Source organism: Canis lupus, chromosome 24 (assembly GCF_048164855.1).
Source record: "Canis lupus baileyi chromosome 24, mCanLup2.hap1, whole genome shotgun sequence".
NCBI lineage: Eukaryota > Metazoa > Chordata > Mammalia > Carnivora > Canidae > Canis > Canis lupus.
The window spans coordinates 37362327-37390326 of NC_132861.1; the positions used below are offsets into that span (position 1 = coordinate 37362327).

Here is a 28000-nt window from a genome sequence, read left to right on the forward strand (position 1 = left end):
TATCAAATTTGAAAAAAAATTAGCAAATATTCAACAATTTTTCTGTCTTCCTTTACTCCCTCTCCTACTTTGACTCTAATTACACATACAGGAGGTCAGTTGAAATTGTTTCACAGCCTACTAATGCTGTGTTTATTTTTAAAAAAAATCTCTTTTCTCTCTGACTTTCATTTTGAATAGTTTCTATTGGTATGTTTTCAAAGCATACTAATGTTTTCTTCCACAATGTTTAGTCTGCTACTAATCCTATACCATTCAATTTTAGATGTTGTAATTTTCATTTCTATAAGTCCAACTTTTTGTATTTGTTATGTCTTACTTAGCTTTGTGAATTACAGTTGCAAAAACTACTTAATATCTTTGTCTACTAATTCTAATGTTTGTGTCATTTTTGAGTGGTTTCAACTGATTACTCTTTTTCATCATGGATTGTATTTTCCTGTTTCTTTGTATTCCTGGTTATTTTTGATTGGATGCCAGCCATTGTGAATTTACCTCATTAGGTGCTGGATATTTTTATTTTCATATAAATATTCTTGAACTTTGGTCTGTGATGAAATAGCCTGTGATGAAACTGGACATAGTTTGACCTTTTGGGTCTCATGCTTAAGATTTACTAGGTGGGACCAAGGCAATGTTCAGTCTGTTATTGCTTCCCTTCTTGAGGCAAAGTGCTAGAATTTTGAAGTTTTAGAGTATGGCTGGTGGGAGCAAGCACTGTTCCTGCCCCTGTGTGAACACTGGGTATTCTTTCCTTTAAGCCTTTTGGACGGTTCTTTCCCTGGCCTTGGCTATTCTACATACACACATGTGCTGATCAGTACTCAGCTGTTCTCAATGGGACCCTTCTCCTGATCTTCAGGGTTATCTCTGTGTACATTTCTCTCCTTTTCTATTCTTCCCTGGGAACTCCAAATTCCTTGGTCTCTCTGGACTCTCAACTCTGTCTTCTCACTAGGAGAATCTGCTGGGCTCCATCTTGGCTCCTCTTCCTTGTGTCTTGATCTAGAAATTCAAAGTGGAACTACATAGGGTGTACTTTGTCTTTTATGAATCACTGTCCATTGTTGCCTGATGTACAGCATCTTAAAAGTCATTGCATTATATATTTTTGTCAATATTTTGAATGTTTTAAGCAAGCAGATAATTGTCTTTCTTACTTGATTAGAAACCTTAATCCTCCTTTATTTTTTCCATAATTTTATTACCACCTAACATTATACATTTATTTGTTTTTTTTCTTTCTTACTAGAATGGAAGCTCCATGAGAGCAGGGATCTTTTTGTTCACTACCAAGTCCTCTTTAGCAAGAATAGTGCTTGTTATATAATAGATGCTCAATAAATATTTATTAATGAATGAAAGGATGAGTAATGAATGAATGCATCCTAACTCTTAGCCACTATTCCAGCACATAGATCTCCTCATGCCCTCTATCCCTGCCAGAAACCTGCCTCTGTGCTTCTGCTTATGCTGTTTCCTGCCTGATAAACTCTTCTTTCTCCTCTCTGAAATGTTTACACATTTTTCAAGCTCCACTTCCCATATGTCCTCCTCCATAAATTCTTCTCTGATTGTTCTGGCTGTCCCAGATTTCTTCCTTTTCCAGGACCTTTCAGCACTTAGAGTCAGAACTACATAAATTACAATTCCAGTGCACCCTACTAACGCAACATGAGCTCTTTGAGGACTTTCCCTCATGTATCCCTCTGAACCTAGCACAGTACTGGCCTCACAAAATACATGCTGGTAATGGTGGGATCTCTGCTCTTTGCATAGCTTATAGGTGGAGAGGTTCTCTTGTTTTCTCACAGTTTCAGTTTTTTTCCACAATAGTGCCTGATATGTTTCATGGGTTGGTAAGATTTTTTTAAAGATTTTTTTTAAAAGATTTTATTTATTTGTTCATGAGACACACACACACACACACACACAGAGAGAGAGAGAGAGAGAGAGAGGCAGAGACACAGGCAGAGGGCGAAGCAAGCTCCACGCAGGGAGCCCCATGTGAGACTCAGTCCCGGGACTCCAGGATCACATCCTGGGCCGAAGGCAGGTGCCAAACTGCTGAGCCACCCAAGGCCCCCCCCCCCCCCCATCCTTTTAAAAGTTTCTAGAAGCCAGGGTTGAAGCAGAGAATTTAGAGGACATTTGAATTTGAGCACAGGGTTTGGAAATGGGCTCTGAAAGAAAAGGAGGGGTAGTTGGTGTGAGAGACTAGTATTTGGTAAGTATTCATTTATTCTCTCCAGTCACTTTGTCTATTATCTCTTTTAACTGACTCCATAGAACCATAGCCTCACTAAGTTGATATCAAAGCTAATATGTTGAAACAATGTTGCTTGTTAATAAAAATCAATAACAGAGAGTGATTGGATTTATGGCAAAACATGCTGCTATGGACTGAAATGTACCTCTTCTCCTACCAGTCATATGTTGAAATCCTTACCTTCAATGTATTTAAAGATAGTCTTTGAAAGGTAATTCAGGTTAGATGAGGTCATGAGAGTAAGACCTTCATGATGGGTTTAGTGGTCTTATAAGAAGAGACATTGGTGTTCTTTCTGGCTCTGGAGGCCTCTTGACACTGGAGGTCATCTGCAAGTCAGGGAGAGAGTTCTTGCCAGACACTGACCTTGCTGGCACACTGATCTCTGACTTTCAGTCTTTAGAGCTGTGAGAAAATAAATTTCTGTTGTTTAAGCACCCAGTCTATGGTATTTTGTTATGGCAGCCCAAGCTGACCAAGACACATGTCAATTAGCATGTCATGACTCTGGTGGATTGGTAAGAGGAAGTCCCAAGTCAGGGGAGGTATGTTTTTATGTCTCTTGTTTGGCCTTGATGAAGAATCATGCAGTGTTGATATTCCTAGTATATCCTTGAAAGTCACTCAATTGTTCCACTTCCTTTCCTGACAGGACTGTCAAAGGCCATCTGCAGTATGGTTCTTCCCAGCTCCCTTACCCTTTTACCAAGGTCACCCTAAATGGGGCTGTAAACATAGGTTAGATGCCCCGAGGCAGCTTAGAGGAGAAAGTGCTTTCCCTCTGTTAAATCAAGGGCACAGAGGTTTGTGTCCTTGAAATATGAGATTAGTTCTGAAGATGAACTCTAGGAATCTTTGGCTTCACCTACCAACGGACAACAGAGTCCTTGGAAGGTAACTCAATCCACCGTTAGCTCCAGTCTGCATAAATCATTTCCCAAATGCCATGAAATTTGCTACTGGGACATCTCTCTCCTGTTGTGGTTTGTTTCCAGTTTGTGGGATTACCCTCCTCTTAGCTGTCATAAAACACAAACACACGATGCCTTCTCTAGCTCACTCTCAGTTGAGGGATGGTCTCACTACTATCCCTCCACTCTTCTAGCAAGATCTCTGATTCCTCTCTTCCTGCTAATAGCCTATGAGTAGAGTATTGTCCTTTGTTTACTTTCCCAGTTAATGCTTCCAGGGTGATCTCAACCTGAGAGAACCCCCCTCATTTTTGACTGGGATGATCTTGCCTGCCAAACAGGAGGTCTGTTGGCTCATAGAAAGAAGATACCTTGGAAAGTACCCAGCCAATCTGAAAAACCAATGCCAGAATTTTTTACACCTGGTACACATCCTGGGGTGACCTCCACAATGACTATAGTTCCCTTCTGGGAATGTGGCCATTTGGAGCCCCAAAGACAATAGCTTGGAGGTTTTTTCCTATTTTGAATTTTTTTAAAATAAATATTCTATTTGAAAAGAACCTGGATTTTACAAATTCACCTGCTCATGTTTATGGTTTTTATCTCTCCAGCCATCAGAGAAAACATTACTTTGGCAGAAGTAAAAGTGGACTGGCCACTCTTATCTCTGTCAAACTCAAGGGAACTGCTGTCAGATCACCTGGCTCACATGACAGGGCTATTTTTCTTCTAGAGTTGATCTTGTTCCCTGGCAAACTGGATGTGATTTGTCTTAACACTCAGATTCCCCTGCCAGGGCACTCATGGCATGTTTGGACACATGGTCTTGTAAAAATGATATTTTGAACTTTATTTATATATATACTTCTCTTGGACTGGTTGTTTTGGGGGTCTTGAGAACCCAGATTGGCAGCAACTCTTCTTGGGCTCCACCAGGGGCCACTAGGGGATGGATTGATTACTTCTTTGTGTGACAAATCTTTAGAGACAGTTGTACCAATTAAAAGTGAAAGTTCCCAACAAACTCATTTCTGAATAGAACCCGTGGTATCAAATGGTAGCTTGTGGAATATATTTGGGAGCTATTTTAGCAGCACCCCTTTCTTTATTCTGCATCCTCTAGCATTATTGACTCTGTTGAAGTCAGTCCACCTTGGGTTAATAACACCCAAAGTATGGATAATCTGGATCAGGTGGAAAGAGAATAAGCCCCTCTTGTTCAAACCTGGACACGACTGTTCCAGAACTCACCAGGTCTATATTTTTGTTCTGGGAAATTTAGGGAGCTAAAAATGATTGAATAGTTAGAAGAGCTTTCAAATGTTTCAATGCAACATATTTTATCTATAAGACCTTGAGGTCAAAGTCTCACTTACTAGCCGAGTGTAAAAAACTTAAAATTTGGTTTAGTTGTCATGTGTTCCAGCAAAAAGTTGGCCTTACTGGTGCCTTGTTGGACAAGGATTAGTTAATGGTCAAAAACAAAACAAAGCAAAACTTCAAACACACACACACACACACACACACACACACACACCCAAGTAGCTGGATTGGTGAAGACTTGTGCAAACAAAAAAGTCAGAAGTGTCTAACTGGGGCCTTTTCAAATTTAAAGTCTGTTATAAATTTTACTTTGCTTGGAAAACACTTAGTTGTAATAAAACTCTGTGAGATGACCTGAATGTGGCTGATAGATCTGATAATAAAAACATATTTCAGGACAATTACCTGAGGCAAAGCCTGGGGATTAAGAAGATGAGTTCTTAGATTCCAGTTGAGCTTATGGTGGCTTACTTTTCCAGCTCTAAAAGCCCCAATGTTTTCAGACTCCTTACACTGTGTAAAACCAGCAGAACAGCACACCAGAGGAAGATCATTTGTGCCTAGAGCCATTAATGAACTCACTGAGTAGAGGGTCCCCAGTCCTAGTAACTTGCTTACCTTTGTCAACTCTGTGAACATCAGTTGATTAGCTGGACAAAGATGATAGTTTATCCCATCTTTAAAAAGAGACATCTGTCTCCCAAATGTAGACTTATTAATCTGAGGACATTCTATGGAAAATGTTTGCTTGATGAACTAACTGAAGCCTAGGGTTTTCAGAAGAATGTTTTATGTGAGAAGCAGACAGGAATTTAAATAAGACTTTTCAGCCGCAGACCATGTTTTTAACCAATTACCATTTGGTGTCGAAGTCCACCAGGAACAATATTAGATCATGTGTGGTGTTTGTGGACTCTTTCCTAGCTTTCACATTGATGATGAGCCAACATATGACCTCATCAAAGACCCACAGTTATTGATACTCATACAGGCTTGGTGATACAATTTTATAATAGCAGTCAGAATCAGTAGATGGGTCAGTAAAGTCAGGGAAATGTTCTGAACCCCATCATTTCAATTTGTTTCTTAATAGATATCACCTTCTGGCTAAAAGGACACAAACACCCCTACTATGGTAAAAGCAAAGGCATACATTGTTTTATATTTAGATTGTAATTTTCACTGCCTTGAGCTAGGAGTGGCCTGAACAGACAAGGGGGGCTAATGCCTAGTGCCTGAAGGAAACCTCCAGAGCAATGATCACAGAAGCAATGCTACCAAATTTGGTAGATATTTCAAAATACCCACTTTAATTGCTTTACAAACAAAAATTGTGCATGGTTAGGAGTGTGGAATTTGGCTCCAACTGCCTGAGTCCAAATCTAGGCTTTGCCACTTATTAGTTGTGTGACCCTGGGTCTAATCTTCATCTGTGAACAGGGCCTACCTCTTTAGTGAACTTAGATAACTTAATACATGTAGATTTCTTTCTTTTTTTATAAATTTATTTTTTATTGGTGTTCAATTTGCCAACATATAGAATAACACCCAGCGCTCATCCCGTCAAGTGCCCACCTCAGTGCCTGTCACCCAGTCACCCCCACCTCCCGCCCACCTCCCCTTCCACCACCCCTAGTTCGTTTCCCAGAGTTAGCAGTCTTTCATGTTCTGTCTCCCTTTCTGATATTTCCCACTCATTTTTTCTCCTTTCCCCTTTATTCCCTTTCACTATTTTTTATATTCCCCAAATGAATGAGACTATATAATGTTTGTCCTTCTCCGATTGACTTACTTCACTCAGCATAATACCCTCCAGTTCCATCCACGTTGAAGCAAATGGTGGGTATTTGTCATTTCTAATGGCTGAGGAATATTCCATTGTATACATAGACCACAGCTTCTTTATCCATTCATCTTTCGATGGACACTGAGGCTCCTTCCACGGTTTGGCTATTGTGGACATTGCTGCTAGAAACATCGGGGTGCGGGTGTCCCAGCGTTTCATTGCATCTGAATCTTTGGGGTAAATCCCCAGCAGTGCAATTGCTGGGTCATAGGGCAGATCTATTTTTAACTCTTTGAGGAACCTGCACACAGTTTTCCAGAGTGGCTGCACCAGTTCACATTCCCACCAACAGTGCAGGAGGGCTCCCCTTTCTCCACATCCTCTCCAACATTTGTGGTTTCCTGCCTTATTAATTTTTCCCATTCTCACTGGTGTGAGGTGGGATCTCATTGTGGTTTTGATTTGTATTTCCCTGATGGTCAGTGATGCGGAGCATTTCCTCATGTGCTTGTTGGCCACGTTCATGTCTTTTGCCCATTTCATGATTGGATTGTTTGTTTCTTTGGTGTTGAGTTTAATAAGTTCTTTATAGATCTTGGAAATTAGCCCTTTATCTGATAGGTCATTTGCAAATATCTTCTCCCATTCTGTAAGTTGTCTCTGAGTTTTGTTGATGGTATCTTTTGCTGTGCAAAAACTTCTTATCTTGATGAAGTCCCAATAGTTCATTTTTCCTTTTGTTTCTCTTACCTTCATGGATGAATCTTGCAAGAAGTTACTGTGACCAAGTTCAAAAAGGGTGTTGCCTGTGTTCTCCTTTAGGATTTTGATGGAATCTTGTCTCACATTAAAATCTTTCATCCATTTTGAGTTTATCTTTGTGTATGGTGAAAGAGAATGGTCTAGTTTCATTCTTCTGCATGTGGATGTCCAATTTTCCCAGCACCATTTATTGAAGAGACTGTCTTATTTCCAGTGGATTACACGTAGATTTCTGAGAGTAGCTGGGCATATGTAATGGATTGTTATGAAAGCTCATAAATTTTGCTTTTTTCCATACCCACTTAAAAAAAGTCCAGGCTAAAATTCTTATGGCCATTCTCCATGGGGTGGCCTTGCTCACCCATCTATCTGTGCATTGCGATTGAGTCAGGACTCTACTAAAAAGAATTTATAGTAGAAGCAATGCCTGTTTGTTGGTCTCTCCAGTAGGAGGGCTTCTCCTCAGCCATTCTCTTTGAGGGGCTTCTCACCTCAGCTCCCACAAGGAGATACCACCCTTGGCTCTGCTGCTCGTGAAGTTTGCATTGGATTTGAAATGGCAGCCCAGAGTAGCTGTACCACAGGTGCTTTTCAGAATGAGCAGCCTAAGCTCATCATCTCTCAATGCTGACTTTGAAAAACTCTGTTAAGAGGAACAACGTATAACAAGATTGTTCAAGTGACAACCTGAAGTCTTAAGTCTCAATACTTAAAGTCTATCCCAGGTAAAGTCATACCACTAGAGTTAAGCACCAAGACCCCATTATTCTGTCCTTCCTGTGTCCCCTCCTTCAAATCCTCCTGCCTCCACTGGATGGGTCTTTGGTGGGATGCTCCCAGTCCATATGGAGAGTGGTTGAAAATAAATCTCGGTGGTGTTTACCACAAAGGTGTTATTTATTGCATCATGTCAGGCAGGATTCCTTAAGAGGTGTCCATGGAGACATTTTTCTCTGGTCTCAGCACCAAGTACAATTCTATTTCTGGTCACCTGGTGTCTCTCTTAGAAACCCTGTGAATTATATGAATGGTCAGACTTCCCTTTCCACATTAGCTTCTATAATGTTTGGGGCCATTAGTGTGGCTACATCCTAAATCTTTGTCATCTTCACATTTCCAGCCTCCTTTCTGGCTTCTGCTCTATCCCTACCTTAATTCCTTTTCCTTTTTGCTGTCAGCTTCAACCTTTCCTTTGTTACCCTAAGGTTCCCTAAACTTCCTTAAACATAAGCTTCCTTAAAACTTATGTACAGTAAGGTGAGGATATACATGAGTAAATAAGCAACTCCAGGAAGTTGGTGTAGTTGTCCTGCTACAGAAATCAGGAAACTGAGGCTCTGAAGGATAAGTCAACTTTCCCAGTATCATAAAGTAAGTAAGCAGAAGGCCAAGGTCAAACTTCACTGCCCTCTTCAGTGAAATATATTCAGAAAGAGGTATACTGGGGATTAGAGGAGCTGCTGGCACAAGCAGCTGGGGGTAAGGGGGTGAAGCTGATGAGAACTGAAAGCTACACTCTGTTTCATATCCAGGAAGGACATATTTATGGAATGTGTTTGTCATCAGAGTATAAGGAATCTGTAGAGGCAATCCCAATTGCGTTGTAACCTTGATTAACTGAGACTGGTTAGCTTGGGTAGTTGAATTGTCAAGTTAACTGAGAGTCAACTCAATAGACTGCACTTTTCTACCCTGACTATTGAAAGTTTTCTTGTAGTCTCTGACTATTCTCTGCTTCAGTTACTATAATGTAGTGTACATATTTGGACCATTATTGTAATTCCAGACTGCATTCAATGCCTAATGCAATGCCCAGAACATAGTAAGCCCTCATTATGTCTCATTTCATTGAATGTTAGGAGTTTTCTTGGGCCTTGGGGTCAAACTTGTGTTTATCACGTCTCTCTGAGTGAGATAGTAGATGGTCCATAAGACTGTGGGGGCAGGACATTGACCCCACTGCAAGGACACATGTTCCTCAACCCAACCCACTGGCTGTCTAGTTCACTGACCTGAACTGAAGGGGAATCCTCAAAATAGGAGTCAGACACAAGTCTGTTTTGCTGTGATTTGCTTGTGTCACTTAAAATAGAAGCTCAATGATTTTGTTTTAGTTACTTGAGCATTCACATTGGCAGGAGTCTGGCTAATCAAGATTTTTTTTATCTGTATGACTTTCTCATTATCCATAACCATTTATTGAGTCCCTTCTCTGCCTAGAAAAATGTTCTGGGCTTTGAGAATACAAAGATGTATGAAGACCAAGAAAGTTTGACTTTATGGTGATGAACAGACCAAGCTGGCTGTGGCTATGTTGCCTGTTGAAGGCCATATGAACGCTCTCCTGTGACATATCAGAAAGGGCACAGCCTTTGTCTTTGGATCCACCACCAACTTTTTGTTGGACTTGTGAATAGTTCCTTAATCTAATGGAACCTCAGTTTCTTCATTTGCAAAGTAGGAACATTAGCTTCCATTCAGTTTGTTAGAAAGACCAGACATAAGGTACATACATGAAGCCCAGGCACATAATAGATACTTAACAAGTAGTAGCGAGCAATATTGTGCCTCCTAGTATTCTCTGCTCAGAAAAACAAGAAAAACTTCCTATCAGAATGTTTTGAGAATGGGTGTTTTAATTTCTGTGAAGTCCCCATGGATGGCAGGTCAAAGGGCCAAGGCCACTGTAACTACAGCCTATGGATGCACGTGTCTGTAAATAGCCCCAACCCACGTAAATACTCCATTGAGTGTAACTGCCTGCATCACAGTGAAGATATGCATGCGCTGCTGTCAAGGGTCAGCCAGCAGCCTGCGTCCACCTCGCACATTCATCAAGCTGCACAGCCGCCAACAGAAAGAACATTGTGCGCAGGGCTTGTTCCACATGCTTTACACTGAGAGAGAGCAAATCAATAGGAGAAAATGTGGATTTGTTCTGCAGAGAGGAGTGGGGGAGGCTGTAGGGAGTGGTAAGGATGTGAAAAAGTGAGGTGGAGACATGATGCTTAGGGACAGGAAGGGATACCAAGAGGAAGGAAGGCAGGACAGATACAGAGTGCATCCCCACTCTGGTAGTTTACAACCTTTAAGTCCAGAAGGCTCTTTGCATTTCACAGATCTAAAGCTGGGGTGAGGAGTGGAAGTCTGCTTGCACTGGCCCTGGGAGCAGTCTCACCAGTAACAGCCTCATCCCTTCATTCTCTTTCACGCCTCTCTCTCTCTTCTTTCCTTTTTGGTTCGATTTTTCCAGCTTCCTTTCTGCTTCTAGGACCTCCTTCCTGCTCTCCTTTTCCAAAGCCCAGGGGTGGTGCACAGGTATCTCTTTCACTAACTGAACATTTCCACCGCCCCCATCCCCTAACCAAACTGTTAACCCACGCTACTCAGTGGGATGCACCTCAGCCTGTTATTAACTTCAGTTCAGCTGCCAACCCAGCCATGTGCAGGCTTATTCTGCAGGCAGGGGTGGACGTACGTGTCCATGGAAATGATGGCACCGGGACTGAGTGCCTGAGTCCAAGTGGCCCTGAGCTGCCTGGGTGACATGAAGGGTAGGAGGCCCAAGGAGATGGTGCAGGGAGGGGGACGTGGGATGTGACTGGAGTAAGATAATCCCCCAGCCTCCCCACAAGGCCTGGCAAGTGCTGGGGAAGCAGCTGAACCCTCATGGTGCAGAAGAAATGCTGTGCCAAGGTGAGCAGACAGGGAGGAAGCATGGTGACAAGGAAGGAGCCCTGATGGGGATTCTGGGGGTCCCAGTGTCCTCTCAGGTCACTTATCTGCTTTGAGCCTCAGTTTCCTCCACTTTAGGATGGGAGCAAGCAATGACCTCTCCTGCACTACTCACAAAGCTCTAGTGAGGTTCAAGTGAGGTAAAGGACAGGAAGCACGGTGTGCTAGTCAGCCAAGGCTAAGTTAACAAAGTATCACAGACTAAGTGGTTTAAACAACAGAACTTATTTTCTCACAGTTCTGGAGGCTAGAAGTCTAATACCAGAGTGTGGGCAGGGTTGGCTTCCTCTGAGGCCTCTTTCCTTGGCTTGCAGATGACTGTCTTCTCTCTGTGTCCTCATATGCTCTGTGTGTGTCTGTGCCCTAATCTCTAATTCTTACAAAGTCACCAGTCAGGTTGGATTAAGGCCCACCCTACCAACCTCTTTTTAACTTAATTACTTCTTTAAAACCCTGTTTCCAAATATAGTCACATTCCGAGGTACAGGAGGTTATGACTCCAACATCTGAATTTTGGAGGGACACAATTTGGTCCCTAACACACAGCTATTTCTATTGTGGTCAGTCACCCTGGGGCTAGGGTCTGCCTAGCAGGGGGGACCATGTTCACCCATGGCAGATGGAAGGATGGAGAATGGGTTCCAGAGGTTCTGTGCAGTTTGATCCAGGCTCCTGGGGATGTCAGGGGGAGCCCAGTGGTCAGGGAAGTCTATCTTCCTGTCACAACTCCATGTAACAGCGTGTCTTATGGGACTCCTATTGTTGCTCAGAATTGGTGGCTCGAGCCCAGGTCTGTCCAGACATTCCTTCCAGGGACTACACAGAGGTAACAGAACTGGCCTGCCAGCCCCAGTCATGGCCTCAGTCTCTACCCATTCCCTTCATGAGATAAGTAGAGGGATTGGGGGAGTCGTGACTCATTCATCTGTGAGAAGTTCTGAGGCTTCTCCTTTCTTTTTGTCTGGCTGGGAGGGCATCCCTTTCTAAAGGTAATGATGAGGGGTAAGATATTCGCTCATAGAAATTGAGGTATATACAAGCTCTTTCCCCAGTTGGGTTCTCCCTGGACTGGTGTGTGAGGCAAAGGGGAGCTCAAGGGGCAGCTGGCATGTATTTTATGTGCCAAGAGTGGGTATGGGGGGAGCAACCCTAGTGCCTGCTTCTTATCTGGGGTCTCTTGCGTGGGAGATTGGCTGGAGCATACTGTGGGTAGTAGTAGGGACAGAAGAAATAGGTGAGCTGCCTGGACATTAGAGATGGCAGCTGATCTGCTCAGGGTCAGTGTGAAGGATCCTGCAGGGTAGGGAGGTAGGCTGGACCTCAGTGAGGATATACCTACCCGGACAGCCAAGGAGAGGCAGGCTTGCCTTTCTCTGTTATCAGCAGTGGAGGGCCACGTGAATCCAACACACAGAGCAGAATTGATGGGGAAGAGATTCCAGGAACTAGCCAGGTATTGAGGTCTCACTCCCTTGTCAATCCTGTAAGTAGTGCCTTACAGGTGCCTACCCAAAATTCAGTCTACCTGACGCCAAGGTGATCTAACTCTTCCACAACTGGCCATGTTACTCCACATCTACCCTATGCAGAGGGAAGGCAGTTGGGATACTAGTCCCCACTGCAGTGGTGACCATACTCGCATGTCCAGCAGAGTGGCTGGACACCTGTCTGTGAGGCATTGAGGGCATGGGGATCTGTGCCTTCTCCCCTCTTGTTGACTCAGCCTTGTAAGTTTTTCTTTTGCCAATGAAGCTCATTCCTTAATCTATGCCGCGTGATGCCATACCGTTTTCTCTAACCCTGATGCATCAGGTATTGACCCATAGGGACTCCCCTGGCATGAAATGCCTTAAAGTAACCATGTGCTCAGGCAGAGGCTACCGGCAGCCCGTGGGGCCAGGTGGAGTTGAGAGAGACGTGGAATACCTCTGCCTTAGACTGCTCAGACTGCCACAAGAGAGCACAAATGGGGTGTTTTATTTAATTTTTTTAAAAGATTTTATTTATTTATTTATTTATTTATTTATTTATTTATTTATTGACATGAGCAAGGGGGAGGAGCAGAGGGAGAGGAGAGGGAGAGAGAGAATCTCAAGCAGACTCCCCACTGAGCGCAGAGCCCAAAGTGGGACTTGATCTCACAACCCTGAGATCGTGACATGAGCCAAAATCAAGAGTTGGACACTTAACCCACTGAGCCACCCACATGCTTCACAGAGGAAGTGTTTAAACAGCATTTATTCTCACAGTTTGGGAGACAAGAAGTCTAAGATCAATGTGTTAGTGTGATTTCTTTCTTTCTTCTTTCTTTCTTTCTTTTCTTTCTTTCTTTCTTTCTTTCTTTCTTTCTTTCTTTCTTTCTTTCTTCTTTCTTTCTTTCTTTCTTTCTTTCTTTCTTTCTTTCTTTCTTTCTTTCTTTCTTCTTTCTCTTCATTCCTTCATTCCTTCCTTCCTTCTTTTTCTTCTTTCTCTTTCTTCCTTCCTTTTCTCTTTCTTTCTTTCTTTCTTTCTTTCTTTCTTTCTTTCTTTCTTTCTTCTTTCTTTCTTTCTTTCTTTCTTTCTTTCTTTCTTTCTTTCTTCTTTCTTTCTTTCTTTCTTTCTTTCTTTCTTTCTTTCTTTCTTTCTTTCTTTCCTTGATTTTATTTATTTATTTGACAGAGAACGTGAGAGAGCACAAGCAGGAGGAGCAGCAGAGGGAGAGGGAAAAGCAGGCTCCCCGCTGAGCAGGGAACCCCATGTGGGGCTCAATCCCTGGGAACATGACCTGAACTGAAGGCAGACGCTTAACCGACTGAGCCACCCAGGTGCCCCTGGCAATGTGATTTCTAGTTACCATGTCCTGGCTTGCAGACAGCCACCTTCTTTCTGTGTCCTCACATGGCCTTTTCTCTGTGTACATGAAAAGAGAGAGCTCTGGTGTCTCTTCCTTCTTATTAGCCTACCAGTGCTATAGGATTAGGGCCCCACCCATTTGACCTCGTTTAACCTTAATTACCTCCTTAAAGTTTCTATCTCTGAATACAGTCGCATTGGGGGCTTAAGGTTTCAACATACACATTTGGGAGGCACATTTAGTTCACAAGACTTCTACGCCACTGGAATGCAGCCAGTTAAAAAGATACAACCTGTCTCATTCTGCTTCCCTCCTCCAACACTCAAGAAGAGGGAAGAGGAGGTGTTCTTGGGTGGTCTTCACACCTCTATCCAGGACTCCAGGGAGAGGAGCAGAAAGACACAAAAGACCAAACTTTATCTTCTGACTCCTTCCAGTCCTGGAGCTTGAAGGCTGTTCAGGGCTGAGAAGAAGAAAAGCCTTAAATGGATGAAGATCAAATGTAAGATGGACTGAGTTTTTAATAACCAAAATCAATCAGAGAGTTAGAGAATCTGCTCAAGGTACCATTAAGGGATCTACTATGCACAGAGGAAGAGAGATTGGATTTAGCAACACGCCGAGGTCAGACTGCCAAGAAACCAGCTCCATCTTTGGGGAATATGAAGTCCTTTGCAATCAGAACTTTTTGTCATCCATGACTGTCCTAACATGCAAACACTCCATGAAACCTACCCTATAAGCAGTGGTACTTCAAGTAGGATGCTCCCAGGGCACAAGGCCCTAGAATAGGGCACAGTGCTGTACTGGGGCTCTTGATGCTTTCAGGGGAGGGCTATGGGGCGAATGAGCAGTTGGAGGGGATCAGGGAAACAATGAAGAAAGGTATTTCCAGCTTAGGATGCTAGGGGCAGGAGAGGCTTGACATGTTCCAGAACCTATGTTTTCAGCCTAAGGCATCTACTTCCTGGCTTTGGAGTTCACAGGCCAGAATAAATAAATAATAGTTAGAAATCAATATAGGATCACCCGCTTTGTGTTTTGCTAAGAAAGGATATGAAGAAAAAATGCTACCATCTATTATCACCATCTTTTCCTAAAAGAAAGGATGTTTTAACATCCCCTTGCCCCAAACCAAAGAGGAGATAAGGGACATAATCTCAGAATGATGTGGAGTTCTTTAAATTGAATAAACATAGCATTGGATAAAATTCACTGCAATGTCTTATTTTATTAATTTTACTGAGGTTGTTGAAAACATTAGTCATCTGGCTGAAGCTTAAAGGATTATGCCTGTGTGTAAGAATGTATGTGAATGTGAATCCTCATGTGGGAAGGCAAGTGTGCGAATGTCACAGACAGACGTGGGAGTCTGTGAGCATATGGACAAGTGTGTTGCTTGTGTGCATGTGTGTGTTGGGGATAGAAGAGAAGAGAAGATGTATGTGGGCATGGGAGGAGGAGGGGAGCCATGATGGCTGGAGCCAGAGCCTGCACATAATCAGCAGGACCTTGACTTGCCTGACACCCAAGTTATGGGGGACATCTTCCCCTAATGTCTCCATTCCATTATCACTCCTTTGTGCCCTTTCCACTCCACACCTCCCTCACTCTAATGCCATGGTGGAGCTGACCTCCCAGGCCCACCCCTGGTCAGCACCCCTACCAGACTTCTCACATCCTGCCAGGAAGAATTGCTGTTGTGTAAAGGACTCTACATCCCCTGACACACAGTCACTCCAGGAAACAAAACTCTGCCAAGTCCTTATCAGCAAAGGACTCAGCTCCCTTGGGCCCTGGCTCTGTCTGGACCTCTTATGTGGTTTATGACCTTGAGTCAGCGACACTACCCTTCAGCCCTCCCACTGGCTGGGACAGAGCCACAGGTGACCTTGAAGTTTTTTGGAGGGATGCTTTAGGCTCTCTCCTTGTTCCATGGGGAAGAGCCACCTGACTTTGGTCCACACTCCTGGAGTGGGCTTAGGGTTCCCCATTGTTGGTCTCAAACCAACTCTGGGTCCTTCTGCATCACCACTCCCCTAGTGTAACAACTTGCTCTAGTCAGGCTGATGGCCAGCCAGTCCCTCCAAAATTTTGCATCATCTCTTGTGTGTATGACTTTGTTTTTTTCAGTTCTCTTCTGGGAAGGCTGCCTAACTTCAAAGTTCATCTAAAATGCCACCTCTTCCAAGAAGCCTTCCTGTACCACTGCAATGAGTGCTGATTTTGCCCATCAGGGTGAAAGGAGCATGGGGACTGGAGTCCAACCTTGAAATCCTCCCCCATATTTTAAAATGTGTGCTTCCTAAAACTAAAAAGCAACTATGGAATGGGAGAAGATTTTCACAAATGAAATATCAGATAAAGGACTAGTATCAAGGATCTACAAAGAACTCATCAAACTCAACACCCAAAAAACAAATAATCTAGTCAAGAAATGGGCAGAAGACATGAACAGACATTTCTCCAAAGAAGACATACAAATGGCCAACAGACACAAGAAAAAATGTTCAACATCATTTGGCATAAGGGAAATACAAATCAAAACCACAATGAGATATCTCCTCACACCAGTCAGAATGGCTAAATTAACAAGTTAGGAAACAACAAATATTGGCCAGGATGAGGAGAAAAGGGAACCCTCTTACACTGTTGGTGGGAAGGCAAGCTGGTACAACCACTCTGGAAAACAGTATGGAGGTTTCTCTAAAAGTTAAAAATAGAACTACCCTCTTATCCCTCAGTTGCCTTGTATTTACCCCAAAGATACAAATGTAATGATCTGAAGGGGCACCTGCACCTCAGTGTTCATAGCACAATGCCCATAATAGCCAAACTGTGGAAAGAGCCGAGCTAACCATTGACAGATGAATAGATAAAGAAGACATGGTATGTGTCCACACACACACACACACACACACACACACACACACACACACTGGAATACTACTCGGCCATCAAAAAGATGAATACTTACCATTTACATTGATGTGGATAGAACTGGAGAGTATTATGCTGAGTGAAATAAGTAAATCAGAAAAAGACAATTATCATATGGTTTCACTCATATTTGGGACATAAGAAACAGTGCAGAGAATCATAAGGGACGGGAGGGAAAACTGAATGGGAAGTCCTCAGGGAGGGAGACAAACCATGAGAGACTCTTCAGTCTAGGAAACAAACTGAGGGTTGATGGAGGGGAGGTGGTTGGGGGGATGGGGTAATTGGGTGATGGGCATTAAGGAGGGCATGTGATGTGATTGATGAGCACTGGGTGTTATATGCAACTGATGAATTACTGAACTCTACTTCTTTTTTTTTTTTTTTTAATTTTTATTTATTTATGATAGTCACAGAGAGAGAGAGAGGCGCAGAGACACAGGCAGAGGGAGAAGCAGGCTCCATGCACCGGGAGCCCGATGTGGGATTCGATCCCGGGTCTCCAGGATCACGCCCCGGGCCAAAGGCAGGCACCAAACCGCTGCGCCACCCAGGGATCCCTGAACTCTACTTCTGAAACTAATGATGGTCTATATGTTGGCTAGCTGAATTTAAATAAAAATAAAATAAAATGCGTGCTTCCTGCACTGGGCCTCTGATTCACCTCTCCACATGGTTTTATTATTTAAGATTTAAAAATTCAGATTAATCTTCTCAGCTGCCCCCCCCCCCCCGTGCTGAGTTTACCCAATTGTTTTTTAAAAGGCATGCTTTTGTTTTTACTGCTTTTAAGTTTGTCTTTTATGGAGTCGCTTTTTAAATGCTTATTATTTCTCATTGATTTTACTCTCTTGTTCAGTGTTTACTGTGAAAGAGGGAATAGGAAATGGTAGCTGGAGGGGGGCTGGGAACTGGCACCTCAGGGACACTGGTCCAGCCGGGGTGGAGGAAGGCAGTGGGACTGTGAGCAGGATGGAACCAGACTTGGTCCCAGCTGAACCCCTCAGCCTCTCACAATTTCTCTGAACCTACAAATAGAGATAAAACCCAGCACCTGGGCTGCTGTGAAAATGAACTTGGGTGGTACCTGCCCAGCACCCAGCACAGTGCTTGGGCCACATCAGGTACTCCGAACTGGAGGGTATTATGCTGAGTGAAGTAAGTCAATCGGAGAAGGACAAACATTATATGTTCTCATTCATTTGGGGAATATAAATAATAGTGAAAGGGAATATAAGGGAAGGGAGAAGAAATGTGTGGGAAATATCAGAGAGGGAGACAGAACATAAAGACTCCTAACTCTGGGAAATGAACTAGGGGTGGTGGAAGGGGGTGGGGGGTGGGGATGAGTGGGTGATGGGCACTGAGGGGGACACTTGACGGGATGAGCACTGGGTGTTATTCTGTATGTTGGCAAATTAAACACCAATAACAAATAAATTTATTATAAAAAAAAACACAAAAAACCCCAAAATGAATGAAAATCCCTCTTCATCATTCTCCAAGCGGAGTCCTGAACTGGCCTTTAAGGAGGCCCTGGATCTTATGTGAAAAGGCTGCCACTAGCCTGCAGGGCACCTTTCTGTGAATTAGAGGGAAGACCAAGACACAGTGCTGGGTCCACGGGGAGCTTGGGTGGCGATCCCACAGTGACACAGAGCCAACCTCATGCTGAAGATTTCCCATTCTGGCAGCAGAGCAGATGAACATATGAACCTTGAGGTCAGCCTCAAAGGCAGCTCAGGGGAGCTGGTAGGCAAAGATATTTGTGTGCAGAATCTTCGGGGTGGGGGGCCGGGCATGCTCTACTCTCTTTTTTTGTGTACCTGCCTCTTTCCTCCATGTGAACGCAAGCTCCTTGGGGCAGGGAACTCCCACTTACTTCACTATTTCTCTCTGTTCTCTACTTCTAAGCATATGGGAGGTGCATAATAAATGTTTGTTTAATGGGCATGAGTATGAAGGGACTCAGGGAAGAGGCTGAGAAGGGATGGAAAAATGGTCTATGAAGACCCTACCTCTCTGGCTGCAGTCTCTGAGGGGTGGGGGCTCACCAGCACATGGTTCTCCTCCTTCATCTCCAGTTCACAGAACCTGTTTCCTGGCCAAATGCATTGCAATAGAATTTCTGTCCCAATTTCCTTGCACTCTGACAGACTTCTAAGAACAGTATATGGTCCATCTTGCACTTTGATACCCGAGGGTCCCGTGAAAGGTCAGGTGCTCCTGACCAAACAGAACATGGACTTACAATTGGAGAAGGACAATCATCATATGGTTTCATTCATATGTGGAATATATGAAATAGTGAAAGGGACCATAAAGGAAAGGAGGGAAACTGAGAGGGGAAAAATTAGAGAAGAGGACAAACCATGAGAGACTCTGGAAACAAGCAAAGGGTTGTGGAAGGGAGGAAGGTGGGGCGATGGGGTGACTGGGTGACAGGCACTAAGGAGGGCACTCGATGGCACGAGCACTGGGTGTTATACTATATGTTGGCAAATTGAATTAAAAAAAAAAAAGAACACAGACATAATCTCATTACTATTTCTTGCTGCCGCGAACCGTCACTGAGTTCTTACCCAGGACCCCTCTGCAACTGGGGATTGGTGGTCACAGGCCTGATCTCAGGGACCTGGTCCTATCAATTGCGGTCTTAGTTACCTGTGTAGTCACAGTGCTGAAGGACTCAGGTCACAGGTTTGGGGAGCAGAAGCAGGGCATGATATGGATAAGTTTGGTTTGGGGTGGGTGGGGGAACGAGGATTGGAAGAATGATGAGGGTGGTAGGCTGATTCTTCTTAGTAATGCCTGTAGGGTCGGACATGTCCAGCCTCTGTTATGTTGTCTGAGTGATTTTCTAAAATGTGTATCTGACCACCTCCGGATTTTGCTTCAGCAGCCATTCTAGTGTTTCCCCCTCTCATCTGCATACATCCCAAGTATATATTAGCATGGCCTGACCCATCCTATTCACTTAGTCCCTCTGGAACCCCAGGCCTCACACCACACATACAGCAATTTATCCTGCTTGGAACTCCTGGATCATCTCCTGTGATTGAATTCCTCACACCTTGTGCATTCTTAACTACCTCCTTTTTCCCTTGGCTGATTATTTCTCATCACTTAGAGCTAATTTCATGAGTCACCTGCTTCAGATAGCCTTCCTTGCTCCCCCAGGCAGGATTAGAGACAGCAATCTGCCGGGGATCTTGCTAAGACCCTACTTCTGATTCAGTGTGTCTGGAATGGGGCCAAAGATAATGCATTTTCTCACAAATTCCCACGTGATGCTGATACTGGACTGCACTTCAAATAGCAAAGCAAAGAAAACAAAAACAAAAACAAAAACAAATAGCAAAGCAATCTTAGGTTAGTTACTGGTCTGGTTCAATTTCAAACATCTAGCACAGGGCCCTTTAACCTTTTGGGTGTCAAGGACTCCTTCAAGGATCAGATAAATATATTGGACACTCCTCCGCAAAATGCACATACACAAATAGTTTTGCATATATTTTCAGACATTATATCGCCTCCATGCACATTAGGTTGGCGGCCCCTCCCCCAAGGCTATTCCGTAATGCAGTGGTTAAATACACAGTCCTCGTGTGCAGAAACCAGCTTTGCCACGGAGCTGGCTGCCCTTTCCAAGCCTTGGTTTTCTCATTAGGAAATTTGTTTAAACTTTTAGAAAAAGATGATACTAATAGCAACTTTCTCATAGGGTTATTGTGAGGATTAAAAATGAGAATGCAAGAAAAGTGCTTAGCATGGGGTCTGATAAGCTCTTGATAAATATTCTTCTTATTATTATCATTAATAATTGATGTGTACGGAGAAGAGCTGTAGTTGGAGGAGCTATGCACCACAAAGAGGGCATTCCTCTCTCCCTGGCACCCCTCAGAGGAAGCTAGGGATAGAGTTGGGTTGCCCCTATTCTTCAGTGAGGACCTCCAGGCTCCAGGAGCTTGCATCCTTGTCCAGAGTCACTCAGCTCCTAAGGGAGTGGAGTTTTGCAGCTGGGCCACTCTACTCCAAAGCTGGTATTTTTTCCCCCTCTATTTCCTTGGATGAAAATAAGCAAACGAATGGAGGCATGAGGAGGTCTTTTTTTTTTTTCCCTCATAAAAATATTTAAATTATTTCACCACATTTAAGAAAGTGATATTAACTTTAATTTTCATCATTTTCGGCAATGTAACAAAGCTACCTGTGAACTTTTCTTAACATGTTAGTCGCTTGGGTGGCTAATTATTAGCCATTAATTTTGGTGAAGCTTTCTGCAAAGTGACGGCTCCAAAGAGCCATTTACCTGTTTATTCACACTTTCCACCGAAGACCTATTTTTCTTTACAACAAATCCAATATTAAATATGCAGCCCGCTTTATTTATTTATTTTTACTTGGAAACTCTGACCTGTGAAAGCCCCTTTCTTTTCATCCTAGTTTCAAAACAATTCATTCATGCGTTTTAGAAGTTATGCAAATGAGCTTCCTTGATTTTAGAGGATTTCTTTGGAATTGATTTTGGGATTCTGTATTAATTACCACTACCCAGGCATAGGGGCTGTCACAGAATGGATATATTTAGCAAGAATGACAAGGCTGATAATTATGCACAAGGAGCCTTAGAAAAGGGACTGTTTACTTTAATGTTTAATTTCAGCAGACTTCTTTAGTTTGTTAAACTTAATCAAAAGCAATCAAAATACACTAGTGTGAATTACAGCAAATTAATTTCAAACCAGCGGAAAACATTAGTCTTTCAAATATGAATGTTGAACTGGAACTTCTAAGTGAGCCACTCAAAACAAGGAAGGGGTGAGCTTTTGAGTGTGGAACTTTGGTGGAGAGCTTGAGTTAGGGTCTCACTGAGGAGTGGTCGGGATTCTGTAAGAAACTGTCCTTTCTAGAAAGACTGAGGCCCAGGGATGACCTTCATTTTGGGGTTTAAGGCAAACTCCGTCGATGAGTTGGGAAACTCACTTAAATCCAGCTTCTCAAGGCATCTGTTCAAAAACCTAATTCTTGCTTTGCTACTGTTAGTAGAAAAAAAAAAAAACCCTTTATCATCTTTATTATTTATCCTATGTCAGGTTCACTATGTCTCCTTATTTCCCTTGAAACGGACAATGGCCCCATAAAGGTGGTGTCCCCAGTGAGCATATGAAGACCCTGTTCCAGGACTCCCTGAACTAGGCCTCTCCAGATTACTACTGTAGGGACATTTTGTTTAGTTTCGGCAGACTTCTTTGGTTTGACAACTTAGTCAACAGCAATCAAAACATGCTTATGGACATACAGAAAATTAATTTCAAGCCAATGCAAAAGATTATATTTCCCTACCATGAAGAATCAAATGAGGAAATGGATGTGAAAATATTTTATAAAATGTTGACCGCTATGCAAATGAACAATATTAGCAGTGAGAGAGCAAGTTTAGCAGAGTATGCAGACGCCAGTCCTACAAATGAAGACACTCAACTCCTCGAGTTCATGACTCATCATGGGAGGCTCGGTTTTATTTGATGAGATTTATAATTCAGTGGGGCCCACTGAGTCATTCAAACATTGATTCACTGAACACATTTTCTGAGTTTATTTACTAAAATACAAGGAGAGGATGCAGAGCTTGATAAGATGTCACCCTGACCTCTGGGAGCCCACTATGTTGTGACAGAGATAAACACATAAATTGTTCATGATAATCCAAGGACCCATGAATAGGACAAAATGATAACCCTTGTTTGGCACTATTTTAAGGATGGAAACATTGTTTCATTTACAATGTGTCCCCAGGACCTGGCATACAGATTGGCTACAGAAAGTATTTGATAAATTTGGTTGAATGAATGAATTTTTAAGAAATATTTTATTTATTTATTTGAGAGAAAGAGCACATGCAGCAGGGAGTGGAGTGGCAGAGGAAGAGGGAGAAGCAGACTCCCAGCTGAACAGGGAACTTGGAATGGGGCTCGATCCCAGAACTCTGAGATCATGACCTAAGCTGAAGGTAGATAATTAACTGACTGAGCCACCCAGATCCCCCTAAATGAATGAATTTTAAACAGGTCCCAGCTATCAGGGTGGGCATCCATAGTGGATGATAGTCAATAGAACTTTGTAAAGATTTCCCTAGTATATACGGTTGAAGAGGTTATAAACGACACCCTAGGATGAAGGAGCAGTGTGAGGTGCTGGGGTGCCATGTCTTGTAGGTACAGCATTAGATGGGCGTGGAAGGTTGAATGTGAACATTTGGGGCTGGGCTTTAGGTCCCAGTCTACAGAGGGTGATGTTTACTATGCAGGTTTTGGAGGAGGGGAATGCCCTATACACTCATGCTCTTGACCAGACTGGGTTTGAATCTTGGTTTCACTTTTTGCTAGCTTTATTTGGACAGGTTATCTAAGCTCTCTCCACCTCAAATGTGAACTGGGGATGATAATTGTCTTGTTTTGTGGGATTGTTGTGAGGATTACATGAATTTTTAGGTATAAAGCACTTAGACGATGCTATACGCAGAGCTAGCCCTGACTCAGTGCTGGCTGTTATTATTAATTGGTGTTTGGTGGCTCTGGTGGGAATCTTAGCTTTGCTGCTTGTCAGTTATGTGATCTTGCCATAGTGGCTGAACTCTCCAATCCTCATTTTCCTCTTTGTAAATGGGGCAGTAGAAATGCACCTGCTGAGGATGCAGGTGAGATAATGTGTGCTTTTTTGCATAGTACCTACCTGAGAGCATGTTAGAGCAGACTGTGGTCTGCATCAGAAAGACTCCCCATGATGAGAGGAAGGTTGGATGAGACATGAGCAGTGGGACCTGCTTGAAGGCTGCTACAGCTGCCAATGTGAGACAAAGTGAGCTAAATTTCCATGAAGCCAGAACTGAAGTGTGCCTAGGGCCATGGCGAGGAAAGGGGAGGATGGATTTGAGAGACTTGCCTGTTGGACCTGCAGGCTCACAGGAGGGAAGAGGAGAAGAGGACAGTGAGGTTTCTCACCTGGCTCTTGGCAGTATGTATGCACATGGACTGAGATGAAGCGCCAGGAGGAGAAGGTTTGGGGATGAATGGAGATGATGAGCTTATTTGAAGAAGACGTGTGGTTGAGAGGGGCTTCAGAACAGAGGATGTGTAGGCTAATCACATTTTGACAGAGTCTGCATTTTTAGAGAGATGAACTTACCCATGCTACTCTTTTAAAAAATCATGGTCAACATCACTAGTGATTAGGGAAATGCAAATCAAAACCACAATGAGCTATCACCTCACATCTGTCAGAATGGCTCGTATCAAAAACACAAGAAACAAGAACATTGGCAAGGATGTGGAAAAAAAGTAACCGTTGTGCACTGTTGGTGGGAATGCAAACTGATGTAGCCACTGTGGAAAACAGTATGGAGGTTCCTCAAAAAATTAAAAATAGAACTACCATATGCTCCAGTAATTCCACTATTGGGTACTTACCCAAAGAAAATGAAAACACTAATTTGAAAAGATATATTCTTATTGCAGCAAGAGCCAAGATATGGAAGCAGCCCAAGTGTCCATGGATAAATTAATGGATAAAGAAGACATGATACACACACACACACACACACACACACACACACACACACACACACAGGAATATTACGCGACCATAAAAAGAATGAAATCTTGCCCTTTGCAACAACATGGATGGATCTAGAGTATAATGCTAAGTGAAATAAGTCAGTCAGGGAAAGAAAAATACTACATGATTTCATTCATATGTGGAATTTAAGAAACAAAACGAGAGGCTCTGGGTGACTCATGCTTAACTGACTGCACTAGATCTGGAGCCTGTTTAAGATTCTCTTCCTCTCTCTCTCTCTCTCTGCCACTCCCTCGCGCTCCTTCTCTCTCTCTAAAAAAAGAAACAAACAAACAAATGAACAAAGAAAAAAGGAGACAAACAAAAAAGCCAGACTCATAAGTATAGAGAATAAACTGGTATTTGCCAGAGGGGAGGTTGGTAGGGGGTTGGGTGAAGGAGATTAAGAGTACACTTGTCATGATGAGAACTGAGTAACGTAGAGAACTATTGAATCCCAGTATTGTACACCTGAAACTAGTATAACACTGTATGTTATACTGGAACTAAAAAAATTATGGCAAAATATACATCACATAAAATTTACTAACCATTTTTAAGCAGACAGTTCAGGCCATTAAGTACAGTCACGTTGTGCAGCCATTACCACCATCCCTCTCCAGAACTTTCCATCCTCCCAAACTGAAGCTCTGTATTCATTAAACACTAATTCCCCATTCCCCTACTGCCCAGCCTGGCAATCACCCTTCTACTTTCTGTCTCTATGAATTTGACAATGTAAATGAAATTGTGGAATATTTGTCATTTTGTGACTGGCTTATTTCACTTAGCATCTGTTTTCAAGGATCATCCATATTGTAGCATGTGTTCAAATCTCCTCCCTTCTAAAGGTTGAATAATATTCTGTTGTATACACAAACCATATTGTTTATCCACTCATCAAAGTCAGTAGACTTTGGGTTGCTTCCATCTCTTGGTTATTGTAAATACTGCTGCTATGAACATGGGTGTACAAATATCTGTCCATGCCCTTGCCTTCAGTTCTTTTGTGTATATATGCAGAAGTGGAATTGCTGGATCACTTTATAGGTTAATGTTTTATTTTTCTAGAAACCACCATATGGTTTTTCATAGTGGTGATATCATTTTGCATTCCCATCAGCAATGTACAAGTGTTCTGATTTCTCCACAACCTCACCAACACATTACTTGTTACACTTTGTTTTGTTTTTGTCACTAAACTTTTGTTTTAATGGGCCTCAAAATTCTGTGACAGATTTTTGGTCAAGTTGTTTCCATTAAAAAACTAAGAACTTAAATTTGCCGTACACACAACACACATACACACACACACACACACACACACACACAGAGTCCACAAAACATTCTCTTTTTCTTCTAAAAGTTTTATGATGCATTGTTATCATTAACCAATCTTTTACTATTAAATTTAAATGGCCAAATGGCATAAACAGCTCTGACTCTGCTCTTCCACCACTGATAGACTGGGGTGGCAGGTATTGGGGAGAATTTTCATTACCTTGCTGAGCTTTCTGGGCAGGCTTGATGACCCTGCCAGCTCCAGCCACCTTCTTATCCATTGCTTTGATGACACCCACAGCAACCATTTGTCTCATGTCATGAACAGCAAAACAGCCCAGAGGAGGATAGTCAGAGAAGCTCTCAACATACATGGGCTCACTAGGAACCATATCAATGATGGCAACATCACCAGATTTCAAGGACTTGTGACCATCTTCCAGCTTCTTCTCAGAACAATGCTCAATCTCCTTCTACTCAGCAAACTTGCGAGCAATGTGAGCTGCGTGACCATACAGCACAGGTGCATATCCAGCACTGATTTGGCCAAGATGGTTCAGGATAATCAACGGAGTTGGAAGGTAGCTTCTTTCATTGGTGGGGCATTTTTGCTGTCACCAGCCCTGGTGCCATGACAAACATCTTTGACAGATGCATTGTTGACCTTGAACTCACATTGTCCCCAGGAAGAGCTTCACTCAAAGCTTCCTGGTGCATTTCAACTAAGTTTACTTCAGTTGTAACACTGACTGAAGCAAAGGTCACCACGATGCCAGGTTTGAGAACAGTAGGCTCCACCTGGGCCCCAGGGACAGTACCAATTCCACCAGTTTTGTGGGGATCCTGGAGGGGCAGCCAAAGGCTTGTCAGTTGGATGAGTTGGTGGCAAGATGTAATCCAGAGCTACGAGCAGTGTGGTTCCACAGGCATTACCACCTTTATGGGTGATTTTCCATCCCGTGAACCAAGGCCTATTAGCACTTGACTCCAGTATGTTGTCACCATTCCAACCAGAAATTGGCACAAATGCTACTGTGTTGGGGTTGTAGCCAACTTTCTTAGTGTAGGTTCTGACTTCCTTAACAATTTCTTTGTATTTCTTCTGGCTATAAGGTGGCTTAATGGAATCTATTTTGTGAACACCAAGTATTTCACACCAAATGTGTAAACCAGAAGGGCATGCTCATGGGTCTCCCCTACCTGCTTCAAATTCACCAACAGCAGCAGCAATAATCAGGACAGAACACCGAGAGTGAGATGTGCCTGTAATCATGGTTTTGACAAAGTCTCCATGTCCTGGGGCATCAGCAATGGCCACATAATACCTGCTGGTCTTGAATCTCTATAGGGCAACATCAATGGTGACACCATATTCATGTTCAGCTTTCAAGACCCAGACATACTTGAAGGAGACTTTCCCATGTCAGTAGACTCCTTCTCAAAATTTTCAGTGGTTTTTTTGTCAGTCCCACTACATTTATAGATCAGATGGCCAACAGAGATAGACTTGCCTGAATCTACATGTCCAGTGATCGTGATATTGATAGGAGACTGTTTCTTTCCCATTTTGGTTTAGGTTTAGCAGTGGTTTTCATGACACCTGTGTTCTGGTGACCAACTCATGTAAAAAAGCTGTTTTGTTTCGTTTTTAATAATAACCATCCTAAGGGGTGTGAAATGATGTCCCATTGTGGTTTTGATTTACATTTCTCTAATGATTAGTGATGTTGAGAATTCTTCCATGTACTTATTGGCTACTTGTGTTTCTTCTTTGGAGAAATGTGTATTCCAGTTCTTTGCCCGGTTTTTGAATTGGGTTGTTTGTTTTTTGTTGTTGAGTTATGGGAGTTCTTTATATATTCTGTACATTGATCCCTTATCTGGTAAATACTTTACAAATTTTATCTCTCATTTTTGTGAGGTGCTCTTTTACACTTTTGATAGTGTTCTTTGATGCATGAAAGTTTTTAATTTTGGGGAGCCTGGGTGGCTCAGTGGTTGAGCATCTGCCTTTGGCTCAGGTCATGATCCCTGGGTCCTGGGGATCCCCTCAGGAAGCCTGCTTCTCCCTCTGCCTGTGTCTCTGCCTCTCTCTGTGTCTCTCATGAATAAATACAATCTTTTTTTAAAAAAAGAAAGTTTTTAATTTTGATGAAAGCTAAGCTATCTTGTTGCCATTTTTTTGTATGTCATATCTAACCACATTACTTCTTTATCTTGTAAGAAAGAGTCATTGTTATGCTAAGCTTCCTGGATAATGTTGTAACTGTATGTCTGAGCAAATCTACTTTATTATTCTCTTGGGTTAATTAGATATATGGATGTACAATGGCAAGCTTCAGATCCTTGTAGCTTCCCTTCTGAATTTTCTTATATGTATCAATGGTCCCATCAATCTTCTAGTTCCCAGCCCTGAAAATTGTCATTCTTGATTTCTTGTCTCTTTATTTTCATGGACAGCTATAGAAATGGGGGAATTGTTTCCCTTATTTTACTGGACAGTCTGACTACATTTTCCAGCCTCCCAGCAGTTACAGGAA

General features: G+C 42.8%; 1 pseudogene; it reads right to left on the minus strand.

Annotated features, from left to right (window-relative positions):
- LOC140616372 (putative elongation factor 1-alpha-like 3) overlaps positions 1-27026 on the minus strand; it is a 98800-nt pseudogene extending 71774 nt beyond the window's left edge.
- Between the last annotated feature and the right edge of the window lie 974 nt (positions 27027-28000).